Below are 18,240 nucleotides of genomic sequence, written 5' to 3' on the forward strand. Positions count from 1 at the left end.
CAGGCGAACCAAGAACCAATTATATCGGATTGTTTCGGAATTCGGTTCATCCGTAATTGCTCCATTTTTGTCAATGTTCCGGCTGGCTATATATATCGCGCATTCTTTTTTTCTCGCTCGTTCGACAGAGGAAGGTGTATTAATTACAGCGCAAATTGTTCCCGTCCGATTTTATATCTCTATGTTATCATTAATTCGTTGCCACGGACTAAACATATTTGGACTTTCGCTTTCGATTGCGTTAATTCGATTGGTTACATGTTCTGATAATTACAAATAATACACATATTTGATAATTACAAACAGAGACGCGAAAGCTGTAGACATTATCGCATATCTGGCCAGTTGGTCAATAAATAAAGAAACATAAACTGACATTTTTTTCAAGTTAAATAACAATGAATTCCCGCCAAGAATGAAGCCGCAATGGAACTTCGTTTAACCGGAGTTCGATTATCCGGGGCTTTTGATTAACCGTGGATTTTAATTAACCACGGTTTTGATTAACTGAGATTTTAATTATACGCGCTTTTGATTACTCGGTGTAAGAATCCCGATACAATTAGATTGCCGCGAAATTCACTCACAGGTTAATCAAAACCGAGGATAATCGAACGCCGGTTAAGCGACGTTCCACTAATTCTATCGCTCCTTCCATGCTGTGACGATTCGTACTTATTCGTACTTAATAATTTTCCTAATAGGATCAGACAATTTTTGTTTGCTATATTGTCTTTATTTACTCTCGTTTCGATACTTTGATAACAGAAGAATTTATTTTTACTTCGACATAGAAGAAATTAATAATATTCATATTTAGTAGAGCTTGTATAGAATCTTCACCACGAGTTTGACTCATTATAGTGTGTAACCGGGTCTAGTTTTTACGCCAGGAAAAACGTTCGTTAATTTAAATAAACCGACGCGCCCGGTTAATGTTCGCGTCGGCTTGTCAGTTAAGGTTTGTGTCGCTGGACGCAAGGATCTGCCTCGGGTTAGTGAATGAGTCTGATTTGCCTAAATAATGCTTTTATTGAGAAAATGAGAGAACGAAAGCACGCGGAATGCTGACCTCCCGGCGAAATTCGAGTCATCCGCGGGAGAACGGTGTTTACAAATTTACGGCAAGGACGGTGCTTCGATACGTCGCAGTTATGCCTGCGGGGCGTACAATGTTTACACTGAAATGACGGTGAACGGACGCGGTGCGTGCAGAGCACGCCTCTCCGCGTCTGGAAGCAACAACGCTATTTTAAAGAGCAAAGATGATAGCCTGATAACCATCAGTCTGGTCGGTTTGACCCGCTAATTACAACGTTTCTCGCACGGCTGAAGATCTCTCGATTTGATTTCTATCGCTTCCAAACGCAGAGTGCCGAGATCTGTTCTCGCATCGATGTCCTTCGATCGCAATCGAGTGGGGATCAATGCACACGCATTTTCGGCGCTGGAGAAGGGGGATCACACGTTGTCCGCCACACACGCACAGTCCTCGTCGGCGTTCCGCTCGCCTGGAGACGATATGTAACCAGCCCGGTTACAAGGGCAAGAGGTTAAACATCGTTTGATGGCAAGGCGTTGTTTATTTAGCGCATCTCGATTCATCAGGTCTGTTGAGATTCCATTGCATTCTGTAACGCGAAAAGTAACATTTAACCCGGCCTCCGTCATTGATCAAATTTCTCGAGATTAAATGTTTCTGTTTCTGACTATAAGCACTAAATGCTGGCCACCGCGTGGAGTAATTCAGCTGTAGATAGCTCCGTGACAGACGACCTCCGACATTGACTCCGTTCATACCGTGCCAGTCTAGTAGAACAAATTCGAGGTTTGCTTTTCTTCCAGCCGGTAATTATCTCCGCGAAAATCCAACACCGGCGTGACAGTGATAATACACACGGGAAACGGCGGATGTAGAGCCTGAAATCGCTCGAATAAACGGTTTAAATGAAAATGGGCTCATCGCGGATCCCTGTTCCGCGAATAAGCGCGCTCGCGCTATTCATTTCTCTCTCTCTCTCTCTCTCTTTCTTTCTTTCTCTCTCTTTCTCTCTATCTGTCTGTCTTTTCCCCTCTTACTCCTCGTACAGCCTGTTTAAACAGCCGACGTTTTACAAGTTTGAGGATCGTTAAAAAATGTTTAATTTGTCTTCAAACCTTTTCCGAGCGGATTACGGGGGGGGGGGGGGGGGGGTGCGGCCCCGGTTCTGCGAAATTCGCGGAAAACTGCGCGCTCCGTAGCCGGCCCGGGGTATCGGAATCGTTATCCGAGCAAACGCGATCGCTTGCCCCGGATGAAATTACTGCGATCATTTCACGGAGAAATCTGTGTCAGCTTCCGCTATATGCGGCAGTCCGTACTATCGCGTTTAGTTCGCGGAACCGTTTTGTAAATTTCGTTCCGCCGGCGTCGACTACGCCAGTGTTATCCGATTTCGGACAATTTTAGTTTTCGCGGGATTACCGGCCCGACAATTGCCCGTTGTGTAATCGTATTGCTCCGTGCCGTTCGAAATATTTATTTCGCGACCGGCGCCGTTTCGGAGCGGTGAGCTCTTCTTGCCGCCAGCAAATGTCGCGAACGGCTTTCAGATCGTCGACGATGATCTTTCAAGTGACAATGAAAACGTCGAAACGTGTCCATTTCTGAGTGTGTAGTACCTTTAAATTTTACGCAGTTTTAATTTTTTGCAACTGTTTGTCATGTATTATTTGACATTTGATACTACTATACACTGTTATGATGTTTACTACATTTTTCTGTTAGTTAATTACTTTGTTCAAGCTTTTTAATTGTTCTTTGATTTGTATATTTCTGTACGAAATTTTCGTGCAACTTCTGCACAATTTTTACCGAATTTGTAATCATTTATAGCAATAAATGGGCGTTGTTGAATCGAATATCTCTCTAATTTGTTCACCGCAATACTTTTCAAATAATGACGACCTGGTACAATCAATTTAAATGGCGCGCAATTTAAAAGTGAAGCTCTAAATGAACAGCCTTCGAAAAGATTGATTCTAACAATGATTTCACAGAGCGCGACTCAACGATATCTCTACTACTTACACTAAGAAGATTATTATTAATTTGGCGAAGGCATCGGTAGACACTGTCGATGTAAAAACCGATTAACGTAATCTTAATCGAGCAGCAGCAACAGTTCTCGAGTTTGAATAAATATACGTATTAGCGGCAGCGATGTATATTTTGCATAACGTACGGGAATGTACAGTCATCCTGCCGTTGTAAAAAAATGTGTAAAAACGATGCCTAGCTAACCGCGGAAGAGCGCGGAATAATAAAAGTATTATAAGATGATTCGAAATTTATGGAACGCGGGCAAGAACGCCGCGGAAAAGTAGTTACCGGCGCGGATAATCTCGGTTAACAACGGCGCTCCTATTAAACAACGAATAGTCTTCCATTCCGCGATGCCGAGCATAAACGATTAATCTTCCCCGTGGCATTATAATGCCGGACTCGCGTATCGCTTGCCGTTTAATTGAATTAAACAGTAACTGCGAACGGAGAGCGTAACGCGAGGCGAAAAACCGTGATACAGAGATACCGACCAATTTAATCCCACGGTTACACGCGGTAATCTGAATGCGAGCCGCGCGTGCAACAAAAATAAAACCATGGAATAGACTGTGCGTCGATAGTCGGCCGCGCGGTGTTTATTATGGGCAAGTGTGTGCTCGCTTGTAACAAAGCCTTGCGATTTTCGCGGTGTCCTACGTTGTAATATCGTACGGTAGCGTACGATTAATGGATGCATGGCTTGTTCTACCTAAAATCCCTCAGGTTCGTGCAAGAAATTATATATACATATTTCTTGGTAATTAAGTGTAAAAATTCTAATGATATATCACTGTTCTAATTCAATACTATTCTACTATTTCATAACAAATAGTATTACTTGTACAACGCAGTACTAATGTATCTTTAAATATATATAATATACATTAAATATAAATATAATATACCCTAGTATGTTGCGAGAAAATATTAAAATATATAAAATATAATATAGAAAATAAAATATTAAGATATAAATATCCATTATTTTTGGAAACCAAATTATTACTGATAGAATAAAACTTTAAGTGCCTCTTCCTTTAATCTTTGTTACTTAGACATAAGAATTAATTTAGAACAACGACACATTATAAATATACTTTCGTAAACCAATTATATTCGATTAACCAAAATTATTTACGAATATCAAGCGAGTGGCAACACCTGTATTACACACTACAGCTGTGTTCAAAGCGGGAAAGAAACGCAGACTTATGAATCGCGATAAAATTTTCCGAGCGATTGAGTTCGTCGCGAACACGGCGACGGCATCCGCTCGGAGGTACGTATCCCTTTTTTCTGTCTCGCTTCGGCGCAGAATTCGACTTGGAGAATTTTTCGAAACGTGCGGAGGCAACTGCTATCCGAGAGTAAACTTATCGAATCGACACGCGTTACGATCGAGAAAAATGAAGCCACGGGACCGGGTGAACAGGAATGATGGAGCTCCTCAGAAGGAAACATTTCTCCTCGTCGGAATGGCCTGAAAAGTACGCCTCGTTTCTTTCTGAAACGTACCCGGGGCGCTCGGGCGACTTCAATTTGGTTGGAAAAATTGATTCGTGCATCGAAATAACCGCGCGACGCTTGATACCGATATCGCGTCTTCGTAGTCTAATATGTAGAATACGAACGTAGAGTTTGTCGGTCGCTGTGAAATTTTAATCCGACGGACGAGTTGCACATTTTATTTTCCATGCAATTGTAACAATCACGAGTATACAGAACTGTAGTAACAACAAGAAATAGGATATTTTATTAGATCAGTTTTCATTTATATCTCCGTTCGCGTAATTAAAATATTATTTTTATTATATCAGCTAAGTTACCAGCTTGACCAAGTAATTATGCAATAAACTATATATTTGATGTTTACTGTAGTTAAAAATATGATCATCTTTAACAAGCTCTGAACTCTTTTTTGTTCTGCATCTGCAAATTGCTCCATAAATATCAGCACTATAAATTTGCATCGTCGAAGATGAATTGAAGTTCAATATATGCTGCTTCCAATTAGCCAAATTATTTTTGCCATCTCCAGTCCAGTTCTTTGTCATCCCATTTGCACAAGGAAGAATGGAACATCGTTCGATATACATATTTGTTCTTCTTCTTTTTCTGCGGCAAAAAGAATCGAGATGTTCCCGCGAACCGTCCGATTGCGCAAGGTTGCGGGAACAATGATTCGTTCGGGGCTGGTACGAAGCAAGCTCCCGGAGATCCTAGTTAAGTCCCGGACCATCGTTGATGGCGACGTCAACGAGCATTTGGGATACCAGCCCGGTCCGGGGGCACATTTGCACGGACACGTTCTCCTATCCACGGGGTTGTAGCGCGCGCGTTTACAGGCGACACCTTATCGGCACGCAGACAGTTCGCGTGCCACGTGCGGTAAGAATAGCTCCGATCTACCGACCCGATCCGAGCCGAGGCGACGCGCGCGTCTCGTTCGTGTGCCCGATACGTGAAATGGAAACGGAATTCGCGACCGATTGAATTCCTTAACCCACGCATCTAAGTCGCTTAAATTGCAGCTCGAATATTTGATTCCGCATAATGGAGCTCTTAACACGCGCAGACGCTCGCCGGCATCTCCGATACAGATTTCTTGCATTGCGCCGCGGGGAAATAGCTGCAGCGGCGGCCCGTATCTTTGTTGGTCTACGAATTTCAGACACGCGTGACAACGGGCGAATTTTCTTTAGAACCTCCGCGTTGCTCACGGTTATGCGAAAGAGAAGTATTCCAGTCAGACGATTTGAAATAGTAGAGTTCGAGTTAAAAAATGGATACATGAAGTTCTATTATTAAATGTTTATTTGCGGAAGAAAAATAGGATCTTCGGTGTAAGAAAATTTCTAAATGCTAGAAACGGATTTATAGTATAGCATTGATATTAACATAAATAATAACTTCAAAATAAAACTGGTCTATAATATAACCTTAACCCTAATATAACTTATAGCATTAGTATAAAACAGATCTATAATATTAATTACATTAATATATATATCCACAGTAAATTTCATATGCACGCTGAATTTTATATAATTTTACAAATTATATTTTATATTTCCGCAGTATGTCTTTGGAGAAATGTATATAAGTTTCGTCAACAGACGCTCGAATTTGAGAACGAGAATAGGCGGGCAAATTTCTAACGTTTGAAGCACGCTTGTCTGAAATAAAGTGAACACAACGACCGCAAATGAGAGCCGGGTGGTGTTAAATCGAGAAACCCGTAACCGGCTATCGCCGAGAGCGTAAAGAGAGCGATAACCGGAGAGCCATAATTGAAAATAAATCCAGGGATTCGTAACGGCGGTGTGTGAAATTTTATGCATCACGCATCCCGGCTACGATCTACCCGGAGAGCGGCTCGGCGGCGACGGCGGCGGCGGCGGCACCTTTATCAGCGTCATCTTATCGAGTAACAGAGGATTTCGCGACACGTGCGGAGAAGAATAACCCCATTCGATCTACCCTCCTATTCGTCTTCCTTCGAAACGCGAGACCATAACGAAGCGCATTCGCGATTGAATAAAGTTAGGCGCCCTAACCCGGTCGCACAATGCCAGATTAGGTATGCGATCATTTTTTTTTCTCTCCGGCCGTTCCGCTGGCTCCGCTCCAGCCGGCTCGGGCATATGGCAGTCAAAGATTACGAGGGTACAGCCGTGACCAATTTTCAGCGTTATTATTATTTGAATCCCTTGAGGCGAAGTGTACGTCCGCGGCTTCCATTCGTCATGAATGCGCACCTTGGACAATGTCAGATTTTCGAACCGCAGTTACGATCGTTCCACTGTCAATCAGCTGTCGCAATCTGAAATTCTGCGTTCGAATCATTTTTGGAGATGGCTGTATATGCTACGGTAATGAATAACATTGACAGTCTACGAAAACGGGTTTAAGGCTCGGAATAATTGAAACTCTTTTAACCCTTTGCACTCGAAGCCATTTTATCTCGAATTCCAATATAATTTCTTTCATTTACAGAATTTATATTTTCTATGACTTATCGCTTTTTATTCATATGAAATCGAGTCACGTGACTGGCGCAGTAGTTGCACTTTTAATAGTTTTTTAATCACTGATAACTTACAAATTATTTTGAGACATAGAACAATTTTTAGTGGTGTCTTAGAGTCACCAGTCGAGTGCAAAGGGTTAATTACACATTTCTTTGGCTCTGTAGAAAAGAGTTATATTCACTTTAATCGTGTTAAATATTATATCATCTTATAAATGAAAAATGTATTACAATTTTTTCTCAGCCCAACTGATTCATCGAACAGAATGTCGCAAGTATTCCTACGACCGCAGTAAATCGAAACGGATTGAAGCGCGGCCGTGGAAACGTGATTAAGACTTTACGGTCGGATCAATTACGATCGCAGGAGGTCGCGATCGATCCTCGAAAATCCGATTCGAAAAAGAATCGAATCGACTTCCTTAATTTGTTTCTGCCGGCGTTATTCTTTGGCAGCCGGAGTTCGGGGAATGACAGCCGGAGAAAGGAGACCCGTGGCAGTTCGCGCGAACTTCGAATTAACTGAAATCGAGTGGTCCGTAGACGAGCGATAAAAGATAAGGCTGAGAAACTTGGGGCTTTCCGGTTATCTCGATCGTTCGCGTCAGAGTTCGCAAACGTTCACGGCTCCTGCGACACTTCCTTCTACGACGTGTGTTCCAGATCGTATCGGCGTAAATTATTCCGTCGGCCGATTAAAACCCCGTCCATTGAAACTTTTCCGGCTGAAACTGCTCGATGGAAAAACTAAACCGACCTCGCGCTACCTTATACGATTTTCACGGACTTTGAAATATATTGTACAATCTCCGCTGGTGCAACTAATCCCTCGAGACATTTAAATGTAGAAACGTTGGTGCTTTTAATGCGTACGTGATTTAATGTGTAACGTGTTTTAATCATTTTTCGACAATTATTTGCATTAATATTCAAGCATCTTTATCGATTTTTAAGGGCTTTCAAATATTGCGCGATCTTCGCTAAATTAACAAATCCTTCGATTTATTTAGATATAGACATTTTAATACTGTACGACAAGACTATGTTTGTCATACTTAGAATAGAAAAAGACTTTTTAACATTTTTCTGACAGCGTTAAAATCTTGTGCTCGTAGAAGTCCTATCTTTTACAAACAAAAGTATTAAATTGCTTTTCTAATACCCTTACAGAATGACATTTTTTTAAAAATAGAACAACTTATTCTCACTACATACTTTTTACACTTGTCTTTATCTTGCCTCGCACACATCTAACCACCTTCAAACATAGAAAGAAAGTATTAGGTTGGAAACTATGAAACGGGCGTCGCAGCTGAACATATACTGAACAAAAACGCCCGTTTCATAGTTTCCAACCTAACAGCACTGTATAAAGTAACCTACAAATGAATAAAATCAGAACCAAGGTGTCACTGCACGCGCAATAAATTTCCCCCCCGAAAATGATGCATCTATTATTCCACATGATCGCAAATCCTGTTTGCGCTCGGTTCGGTTCTCTATGAAGGGCCCATTCGGCAATCCGCCGCCATTAGCGGGAAGAATAAGTTGACGAACGCGCGCGCGCGCGCGCGGTGTCTGTTGACGAAGAATCCCGAGCGCCGATATAAGCCGATTTAAATGGAACATCGGATCACTTTTTGATCAGGATAGTTCGGCCCGTGGGACTGGGCCTGCTGACGCGGTTCCTAGGAGCTTTTATCCGGTCTGAAATGCGGCTCTCCTCCTTCGTGTCCATCAGGAGTTCACGATCGAGGGTCGCGCCAGATGTGAATGCGTACACCCTCGACATCCTAGTTCACGCCTCTTCACGGAATTGACATGTTTCCAACTCGTCCGCGTTGATTGCGGATTGGACGACCTCGACACGACAATACACTCTTCTCGGAAAGTCCGTCGCCGTCGGGTATCGCCCGCGAACTTTCGAGTGCTCCATGGGAAACCATAATATCAGACGGGCATCTCTCTCTCTCTCTCTTCCTCTCTCTCTCTCTCTCTCTCTCTTTCTCTGTCTGTCTGTCTCTCTTGCTTACTCTTGCTCTCATCTTCAGCTCAGGCTTGCTCGTTAATATACCGAGAAACTTTTAATTGATATTTACCGGTAACGACGGAAAAAAATTTTCGCTGATTAAGGGACATTAGGGCCCGTATTTGCCAGAAACGCGAGACCCATTCAGCCCGCGAAGCTTCTCTCGTGGAATCGCTCGGCTGTCTATAAGGGGAGAGTTGTTTGTTGCGAGAGCCCGAGGCGTCTCGAAATTAAGGGTGAAATATCGATCTCCGCGGCACCGGCGAATTTAATAAACGATCTGGCATCGTTCGGCCGGTGGCAAGAATTTCGAGTCACTGGATGAACCGGGCAAACGAGAATCGATTACGAATGTTGTTGGGGCTGGAAGAATTATCGAAAGGGGTAACGATTCCAGCAAGGCGTGCGAGTTCTATCAAAGTCTCCTTGTAACATCAGTTCGATAATGAAATCCATAAATCTAGCAGGAGTATATAATATCTTATTGAAATAACAGTGGAACACCTTTTATTTTTCATTGTCAGTTTTTTTAAATGAAATGCTGAAATATAATTACTTTGAGCCTGTCACTAATGAAAAGACTAGGTCAATTATGTAGTTAATTAGTTAATTTATTTTTGATCAAGTAGTTGAGATTATTTTCAATTGTGTATAGTATATTGACCTTATAATGACTCTGGAGAAACTATTGTTCAAGGAGGTTAATGTGCCAAGGCAATGTTCACGATTTCCTTTCTAGGAAACATTAAAAATTCAAATATATAACGATATACCTATTGAAATAAAATAAGAATACATATAATTGAATAATATTTCTGGATTCCTATATATAATGTTTCTTCGAACATGTTACTGTGGACACGATTAAACGGAACGGGCTTGTCCGTAAGGATTAAATTGAAACAGTGGTGTCTATAAATTGCGTGGGAAGCTAAAAATACAGCAGGCCTGTACAAGAAAGGGAAGCGTTGGTAACAGGACGATTGATCCGACTTTAGAAATTATTTTTAATTAAAGAAGTTGCACGACGCAGGGGTTATTTCCGTAGAATCGATCCCATACGAACGCCTCAAAAGTGGATAAATCAGCCGCGGGGATCACACCTTACTGAAATAAATCTAGATAAAAGTAGCCTTCGAGGTGTATCCCTCCCCGGGCTCGGTGGAAGACACGTTAGGGTGGGCGTTGAAAAGAGGACGCGCTATCACGCACGTGAAACGCTTTCGAGAAACGGGAACAGGGGTGGGGGGGCCGAGAATGAGAAACAGCCCTCCTAGTATCGCGTGGACACGGACGTCGATAATGACACGTTGATTTTCAACTCGTTTGCCTATCTAGAAAACTGGTCGCCGTCTCGATGACTCGGGACACGAACGCGGACCCTGCTTGGGAGGGGGGGATCAAACCACGTAAACCTGTGCAGTTTAAATAATCAATAGCAGGTAGGAATTATTACCTTCCCACAGAAACCGGACCGTTTTACAATCGTTAACAAACCACGGATCTTTATGCAGCAACTCTGATTTATGAAATGAACGAGTAGTTATCGTTCCGTAACCCGATGTTAGGAGAAATATGCATCGTGATTGAAGTTCGTTCAATTTAATTTCATTGGTTTTCTAGAAGCGGTTTCTGTTAAGTAAGGACTCTACTTTAATTAACTTTTTGCGCTCGATACGGCGACACTGTACGATGTGCAGAGTGTTGAAAAAAATCATTCAATATTTGTATGTTATATAGGACATGCTTTATTAATTGGAAAAGTTTAGTAAGTATAGGTCGGAAGGTCAACCATTTATGAGGTATGAACATTTTTATAATATAAATGTATACCATATAAAGATTGTGTGCTTTTTTTTAAGACCTTTTATAATAGCGACAAAGTGGTATTTCTTTTTTCATACTGTAAGATAATCGTATAAAACACGCAAATAAAAACTCGAAATCTTTTATTTGTTAATTCTTCTAGAACTTCACAGCAGAGTAACGATTCTTATTTCTATTCAACTTTGTACAGCGAAAGCACAATATTGCTAGAACTTGTTTCAAGTTCAAATATATTCTTAGAAACCACGAATGTCCGAATATAATTTCCTTTTAGTACAAAAGAATAGAAAATGTTACACTCACTTCGTCGAGTACCGCAACAAAATTAGATCGAACGTAACAACTAATTCGAGAAAGTAGAAACGTATAATATTCAAAGCACATTTACCCAGAAGCACTGCGATACGTGTTTTATCGCGACCCCGAATTCGCGTAACACCATATTTCATCCGATAGTTGATCTCAGCCGGGAATTCAATGCAGAGAAGAACAAAGTGGTCAATGGTTAACTTGGTCATCGGTTAATTCCGCGCGCGTTACAAACTGGGACACCTGTTCCGCCGGCAAGATTCAAGTGAGTTATGCTCGGTACATCCAGCTCTAACGCGCGATATTGCTACTCGATGTTTGCTCCCCAGATATTCCCGGGGATCTCGTAGCAGAAGCAGCAGCAGCTACTGTACGACCAGAGTTCGTTCCGATTCGAGAGGACAGGGGGGGAAGAATTCGCTTTCCCATTTTCCTGAATGCTCCGTGGATCGATCTTCATAACCGGCGATCTTCCTCCGTCGACCCGGTGTGTACAATACCTCTGTAGTGTAACTTCATTTCGCCGCTCGGAAATCGATCCCTCCGGCAAACATACAGGGACAAGAGCATTACCGGGGAAAAACGGGCGAGCGGACGAGGAAAAAGGCATGGCGCGGCGGCGGGCAGGAGCAAACGGCAAGCGGTCCGGCTAAACAAAGGAATCACCAAGTTAAGGAAAGAAGACGGAAAGCTCTACAGATAGAGCGAAATTAAACAAAGGAAGGGGGGAAGGGGAGGCCCGATGCAGGGAAGCAGGCAAGCAGGCAAGCAGGGAAGCAGAGAAGGAAAAGTGAAAGGCGGGGGTTAGTTGGGTGGCAGAGCAGAAATAGAGAAAGCGGGAGAAGCGTGGAGAAAGAGGAGAAGCAGTGTGAAAGAGAAAGAGGGAGAGAGAGCGAGGGAGAGAGAGAGAGAAAAAGAGAGAGAGAGAGAGATAGAGGAGGAAGGAAGCGGAGGGAAATGCAGAGATGAAATGGGGCGAAGCGTGGCTGGTGCGCGGCGTACCGCCACGTCACTCCCTTCTCATTAATCAACCCCTTCCACCCTTCCGCCGCTGTCCATCTTTCTCGGTCGCACCGACCTCCCGTCCCTTTCTTTTTTCCTTCCCCCGCTCACTTTCTCCCGACGCGATGCCGCGCGGCGTGCTCTTGTTTTCCCGTCGCTCGGTTACCCAGTCGTTATCTCACTCGGACGAATTCGATTATTGGATATTTTAATCAAGGTAATAGACTCGCGACTTCGGAGCACGCTTAAAGTAACGAGCAACACCTATTTCACGATCGTGTAGCCGTTCCCGAACCCGAGACCCACGATCCATCCTCCGCTTTCTCGTGTTTCGCGGATACTCCGCGCGGCATAGAATCGTTCTGTGCTCGTTTCTCCTTTCTCTTTTGAATCATTGATACACCGTCCCGTTCTACAATTATTTTACATTGGAATATTATAGAACAAACTGCAGAGTGGATGGTGGGACAGTGAAAAATATTTAATTGCGATTTCAGTCGCATGTCTATTTACTCGATTTTAATGTCGCGCGTTGAAGGATCAGATTAGGAGATTATATATGAGTGTGTTAATTTAGTTAACAACAATTTTCGATGTAACAGATATTGGAATAATTTTCTTACTCTCAAAGTCATAGGAGTTCGACGAAGATGAAATTCTTCCGTCGATTTGATCTCTTCTTTCCCGCTATAATTGTATAAAACGAGCAATTTATTTACATAGAACGAAAACTAAAAATACTCGAATATCTGAAAAATTCGGAATACTCTAATTGAAAGAAGAAGTGCTCGTTGCATGGAACGTGTATTAATCAAATCTTGGAAACGCGGTGCGATGACTGTAGCACAGTGCATTCGCGTCGTTCCTTAATGGATTGAGATAAAATCAAAGCAAGACACCCTAGCGAAACGCGGGCAAAATATCCCATGGTCCGCCGGCACCGCTTCAAGTACTTATGCATCTCGGAGCGGCCGGGTGCAAGGTGAAAAAAAAAGGAAACAAAAGAAAAGAGAAGGAGTAGGAGGGGATCGATATCCGTTAATCCTGCTAAGTAAACTGCATCTCGTCCCAGCCCGTTCCGCCGGCGCAGCGCCGCCCCACTTTCAGCTTGTTCCTGTCAAACTTTAATTATATTAGGGACTTGTTAAGCTAATGACGTGGCCGTTCGAGATTTGGAAGAAACTCGGCCCCGCGGATACGGCGTCGAACTTTCCCTGGAAGAAACTACGCCCGCGCGTCCAGCCGCTCTCTGCACCCTCCGTAAACGCGAAGCGTCTCGAGCCTCGCGATTCTCGATTTTACTCACATGACTGCCCGTTATAGTTCACGGAAGCCCAGGCCCGGAACTTATAGTCGAGAATTCATTCCGACCGGTTCCACGCGGCTAGCATAAGGGCTTAATTAGTAATATGATCGTTCCCCGACCGATAATTGGCCGGCGTGTACAACAAAGCGAGGGCCATTACCGAGCACAATGCGTGCTGTCCCGACAACGAGGACAGGGGTGGCCCACTGAAGCCAGATACGAACGCGTTCCTGCAGATCCGAATCAAGAGATGATACTCGGCGGTCGAGATACATACCTTGTACCTTTCGAGAAATTATGGTTTTACACCCACGATTTATTCCAGGCTGATTATTTTTAGAATATCTGCGCAAAATCTGTCGATTTAATTACTGGATATAGAAGTCTCATTTTATTGAAGTATGTGGAATACTTGCAGTTTCATATTTTTTACTTTTTAATATTTACCTATTAGCTATATCAATCTCTTTGAAAAGTATCTAAGCCTTTAGTATTATTTTCTATATGTCTTAATTTCTTTACATTTAAATGCAACACTTTTATGACATATATGATTTAATACAGAGTATAAAGGTATATATTCTTTTGAAGGATTATATATCTTATCTTAGGTTATTCTCGTCCAAGCCACCCAACGGATTAAATAGAAACGATTCAATTACCTAGAAACGACTGTATTAGATAAAAACGATTATATTCAATAGAAACAATTATATTAAATAGAAAGATTATACCACATTCCTGTCACTAAAATTATTAATAAGAGACATTTCTATTCGCGTCCTGTTGCTCGCGATTTATACAAGAAAATGTGCTTCCAAATAATCCATAAGCTCATACATCTCTCCACCCATATAGAACGGGTACCCACCATCATCTTCGTCACGGTAAAATATGTTTAAGACTCTTTCTAACCCTCGCTTTTAACGCATAACAGAAGAATTGGTGGATGAACGAGAAAGCATCTTACTAACGCTATCGTTAGAGCAGTGTATTCGGGTTCGAACTGGGTCGAACAGCGTTCGGAGTTCGGTTAAGACTTGTATCCCCCTAAAAGCCGGAAACCTCGGAACGATTCCGCAATTATTCGGAGAGGCGGGATTTGGAGGCGACGGAATCGGGCCGGCTCGGCTCGGCTCGTCGCGGCGTGTCGTCACGTAAGTGATCAAACGTGATGACCTCTTTCAGTCGGTTCCAGTCGGGAAACAGTGGGAAATTCAATTTCGCGGGAACAGGGACCCCGAAGACGAGCGCGCACGAAAGGCTGTGCGGACGCGAGACACCTGATCCCGGGGCCGCGCCACGAATTCCGCGGCAACGAACTTAGGGTGTACGCAACGTGGAGAGTCTTTCGGGGGATGCAGTCAGCCCAGCCCGTTGACCCAAATTGCCGCGGCTGATGCATGCGCGCGGCCCTCGCCTCGAACAGTTGCACAACAGTTCAGACAGTTGATCCGAATAATGGCGCAAGTTTCTGGTATGTTAATCGTGCCCCCGCGGCGGAGGGGGCGGGGTGTAGAGGTGGCGCTCTCGCCCTCTTGGAAAACTAAGGAGCATAACGATGAATCGCGTGTATCGCGACACCGACGCCGACGACAACGACGCCGGATTCCAGGCAGCCGGAAATGAGACCCGTGCGAATTCGGATTAAACCCGATCGAGTTGGATTATTCTTGCCGAGTGCCAGCCTTTGAGCAGACGCCGCTTCCACGAGAGCCACGGCTGAATGAAATTTCTATCAGTCACCCCCCCTCGTACACGCTGTTGCATTCTAAACAAACTCGCGGACCAGCAAGGGATGCGTGTACAAAGTTGTTTTGAATGGGTGATCAAACATTTTGCAATAGCCACTCAGCCAATTCTGCGAATGACTTTTTGAATGGACCCTTGGTTTTATAGTTGCAACTTTTTCATAAAATTGATATTTTTACATGCAACAAAATTTTGTCGGAGTCGCCGAGATTCGACAAATTTACTAATTTAATTTAAATACAACTTATATTAAGTTGAGGCACGTCCGTAGTAGGCATTGTTTAAACGATCATAAACTTTAGTAAAAATTGTTACTCTCGCACGGGACAAATTTTCTCATGATCTTTAAAAATCGAGGAATACAAACACTAAATTTGATACCGAAATTCCGGCTAGCTTTGCATAAAATTATGTTCAAAAGTCATGGATATCAACGAGTCTAGTAGATTTTCTGACGCTTGAAGCTAAAAGTTGGGATTAAAACTATTTTTCCCCGTGGAACTAATTTTCGTACATTCCGTACGAACAAGTGCGCCTACGTAGTCTATGTCTGGTAAGATCACTGATTCCGTTTTCAACGATATCGTCGGATGTCCAGCGAGCGGCGAGGAGAGGAGAGGAGAGGAGAGGAAAAGGCAAGCGGGACAAGTGCAAGATAGAAACCCTTCACCGTTTCCGACGGGCAGGTTAAACCGATAACTTAAAACGAGAATGGAGCTTAAAACCCCACTCGGCAGTCTTCCTAAACGGCTCAAGAAAAATTTCAGATTTTATCACGGCGAAGCCGTACGCCGGGCGCAAAAAGGACGCGTTTAAATCCAGTATGGATAATAACGACGCAAAAGAGAGAGCGAGAGAGAGAGGGAGAGAGAGCTGGCTGGCAAGAATGGGAAAATATGAAGACCGAGGGGAGGATTTTCAAGAACGAGGAAAGAGGAAAAAAAGGGAGAAAGAGGCGCGGAGAAGAGGAAAGGAAGAGAACCGACAGAGGTAGAGAGAAATTACAAAAAGTGTTCGCCCGCTCGGATCGTACACAAACCGTGGGGATGAGGCGGGAACGGGAGGAGAGAGAGAGAGAGAGAGAGAGAGAGCGAGAGGAGAGGATGAATAAAGCCTGAAATAAATTGCGTTATCTTTTCGTTCCACGCGTATGGCTTCCGCCGGTGTATCTAGCGCAGTTACGGCGACTACACAGGCCTCCGCCATCGACTCGCTAATACCTTTCCTGCGTGCGGTACCGCGAAAGGTGCAGTCATTTTTAGAGTGCCCTCCAAGCCTTTTCTATGGGGCATTCTCGTCGAGACTTGGCGATGGTATATGAAAGGATCCGTTCAGGGGATGCTCTCTCTTTCTCCACTGCTCATCCTTAAGGACCCTTCTCTCTTATTGACCTTTGGCATTTCTTTCTCTCCCTCTTTCCCTCTCTACTCCCTCTCTCTCCTCTCCCTCTTCCTCTCTCGCTCTCTCTTTTACTCCTCTATGTCCCTTGGCCGACTCCTAGTTTTAAAACTCGCTCTCCTTCTTTCTCCGAAGTCTCCCGTCCCATCTCCGTCGCCGGTTTCCTTCGATGCCAATTTTCGTGCTTGCCATCAGACTTTCTTTCATCGGCGGTCCTCCAGCGGGTAACGAGCAGAACCAGCTCGACCGCGGGACGGACAGCTTTCGTTCTCGCGAGACAGAAACGCCCACGCACGATCCTATCGGTGATCGGTGAACCGTGCGCGAACTAGTCTAGAGACAACCGGTCGATCGTCGACCTCTCGTTCTTCTCGCGGCAGGACATTTCCTGGAAGGGTACCGACGAATTTTCGACGTTCTATTTATAGAGGAGATACTTTCTGCTTATAGCGAAATTACTTTCGGTTAGAGCGGTTGAATTTACCGGTTCCGACGCGGCTGGTGATCTATATGGAATTTAGGCATTATATGAAACATTCACTGTTTCATTTTTATCTCCGTCCTTCACTTTTAACCCCTTGCCGCTCTGGCTCCGTATCTCATATGCACCATGTTTTCCGTGTCGCCGGCGTCAGTAAGATATACGGACCCGTGCTTGTACAGTCTGCTGGGAAATTCTGTTTTCACCTGTACTATTTTCGGGGCTGAGAATATAGCGAGATTCGGCGGACATACTGTGCTTCGATTACGCGAATAGTTAATATTTAAACAATCGTTAACATTTGAATAAATGAAAATTTAAGGAGGGCTATATTAAATTTTATGAAATTTGTTATTATCCTATTTTCTGCGATTATTGATTATTACACGATAATTGATTATTGATTTCCACAATTTGCGTCTTTCGATTCAATTACATTTTCCATCGAATATAAATGGAAATATTGTAATTCCTGAGATTCTTCACATACTAATTGATAAACAGATGAGAAAATATATTCGAAATTGTCACTTCCGTGTTTGATATTTTTACTATTTCGCAGCAGTACGTATACTTTTGTGGCAGACTGTAGACAGGCAATTGCTTGCAACGTTCATGCGTTAATATAATGCCACATAATATATTTACTTTATGAGCGTTTTAGTTGCTAGAACACTGCAATTCTATGTCGACGTTAACTTGTCTGGAGAACGACCGGTTCATTAATTATGTATCGACGTCAAGGGGTTAACTATATTCTCCAGCAACGCATGCAATACCTTCAACAACCCACCCATTAGTCGCCAGTAAACGGATTTTAAACGAATAATTTTTCATTCAGAAAGCTGATTTAATCTCTACAGTTTTTATACGTAATTGCTGTTAGCTTTTATATTTTTTTATCAAAATGCACTTATTTCCTATAGAAAGCTACTGTTCTATATTTTTTATGCAAAGCTTCGTCTACTTTTATATTTTTGCTAGAAAGCTGCTGTTACTTTTTATATTTTTGATAGAAAGC

The 18,240-nt window shown here is 43.2% G+C and overlaps 1 protein-coding gene across 1 annotated transcript in view; it reads right to left on the reverse strand.

Moving 5' to 3' along the window:
* The window catches only part of Sema2a (Semaphorin 2a), a 298,531-nt gene that overhangs the window by 97,106 nt on the left and 183,185 nt on the right, over positions 1-18,240 (reverse strand). The gene's annotated exons all lie outside the window — the stretch shown is intronic.

The sequence above is a fragment of the Augochlora pura genome, chromosome 2 (assembly GCF_028453695.1).
Source record: "Augochlora pura isolate Apur16 chromosome 2, APUR_v2.2.1, whole genome shotgun sequence".
In the NCBI taxonomy this organism is placed as follows: domain Eukaryota; kingdom Metazoa; phylum Arthropoda; class Insecta; order Hymenoptera; family Halictidae; genus Augochlora; species Augochlora pura.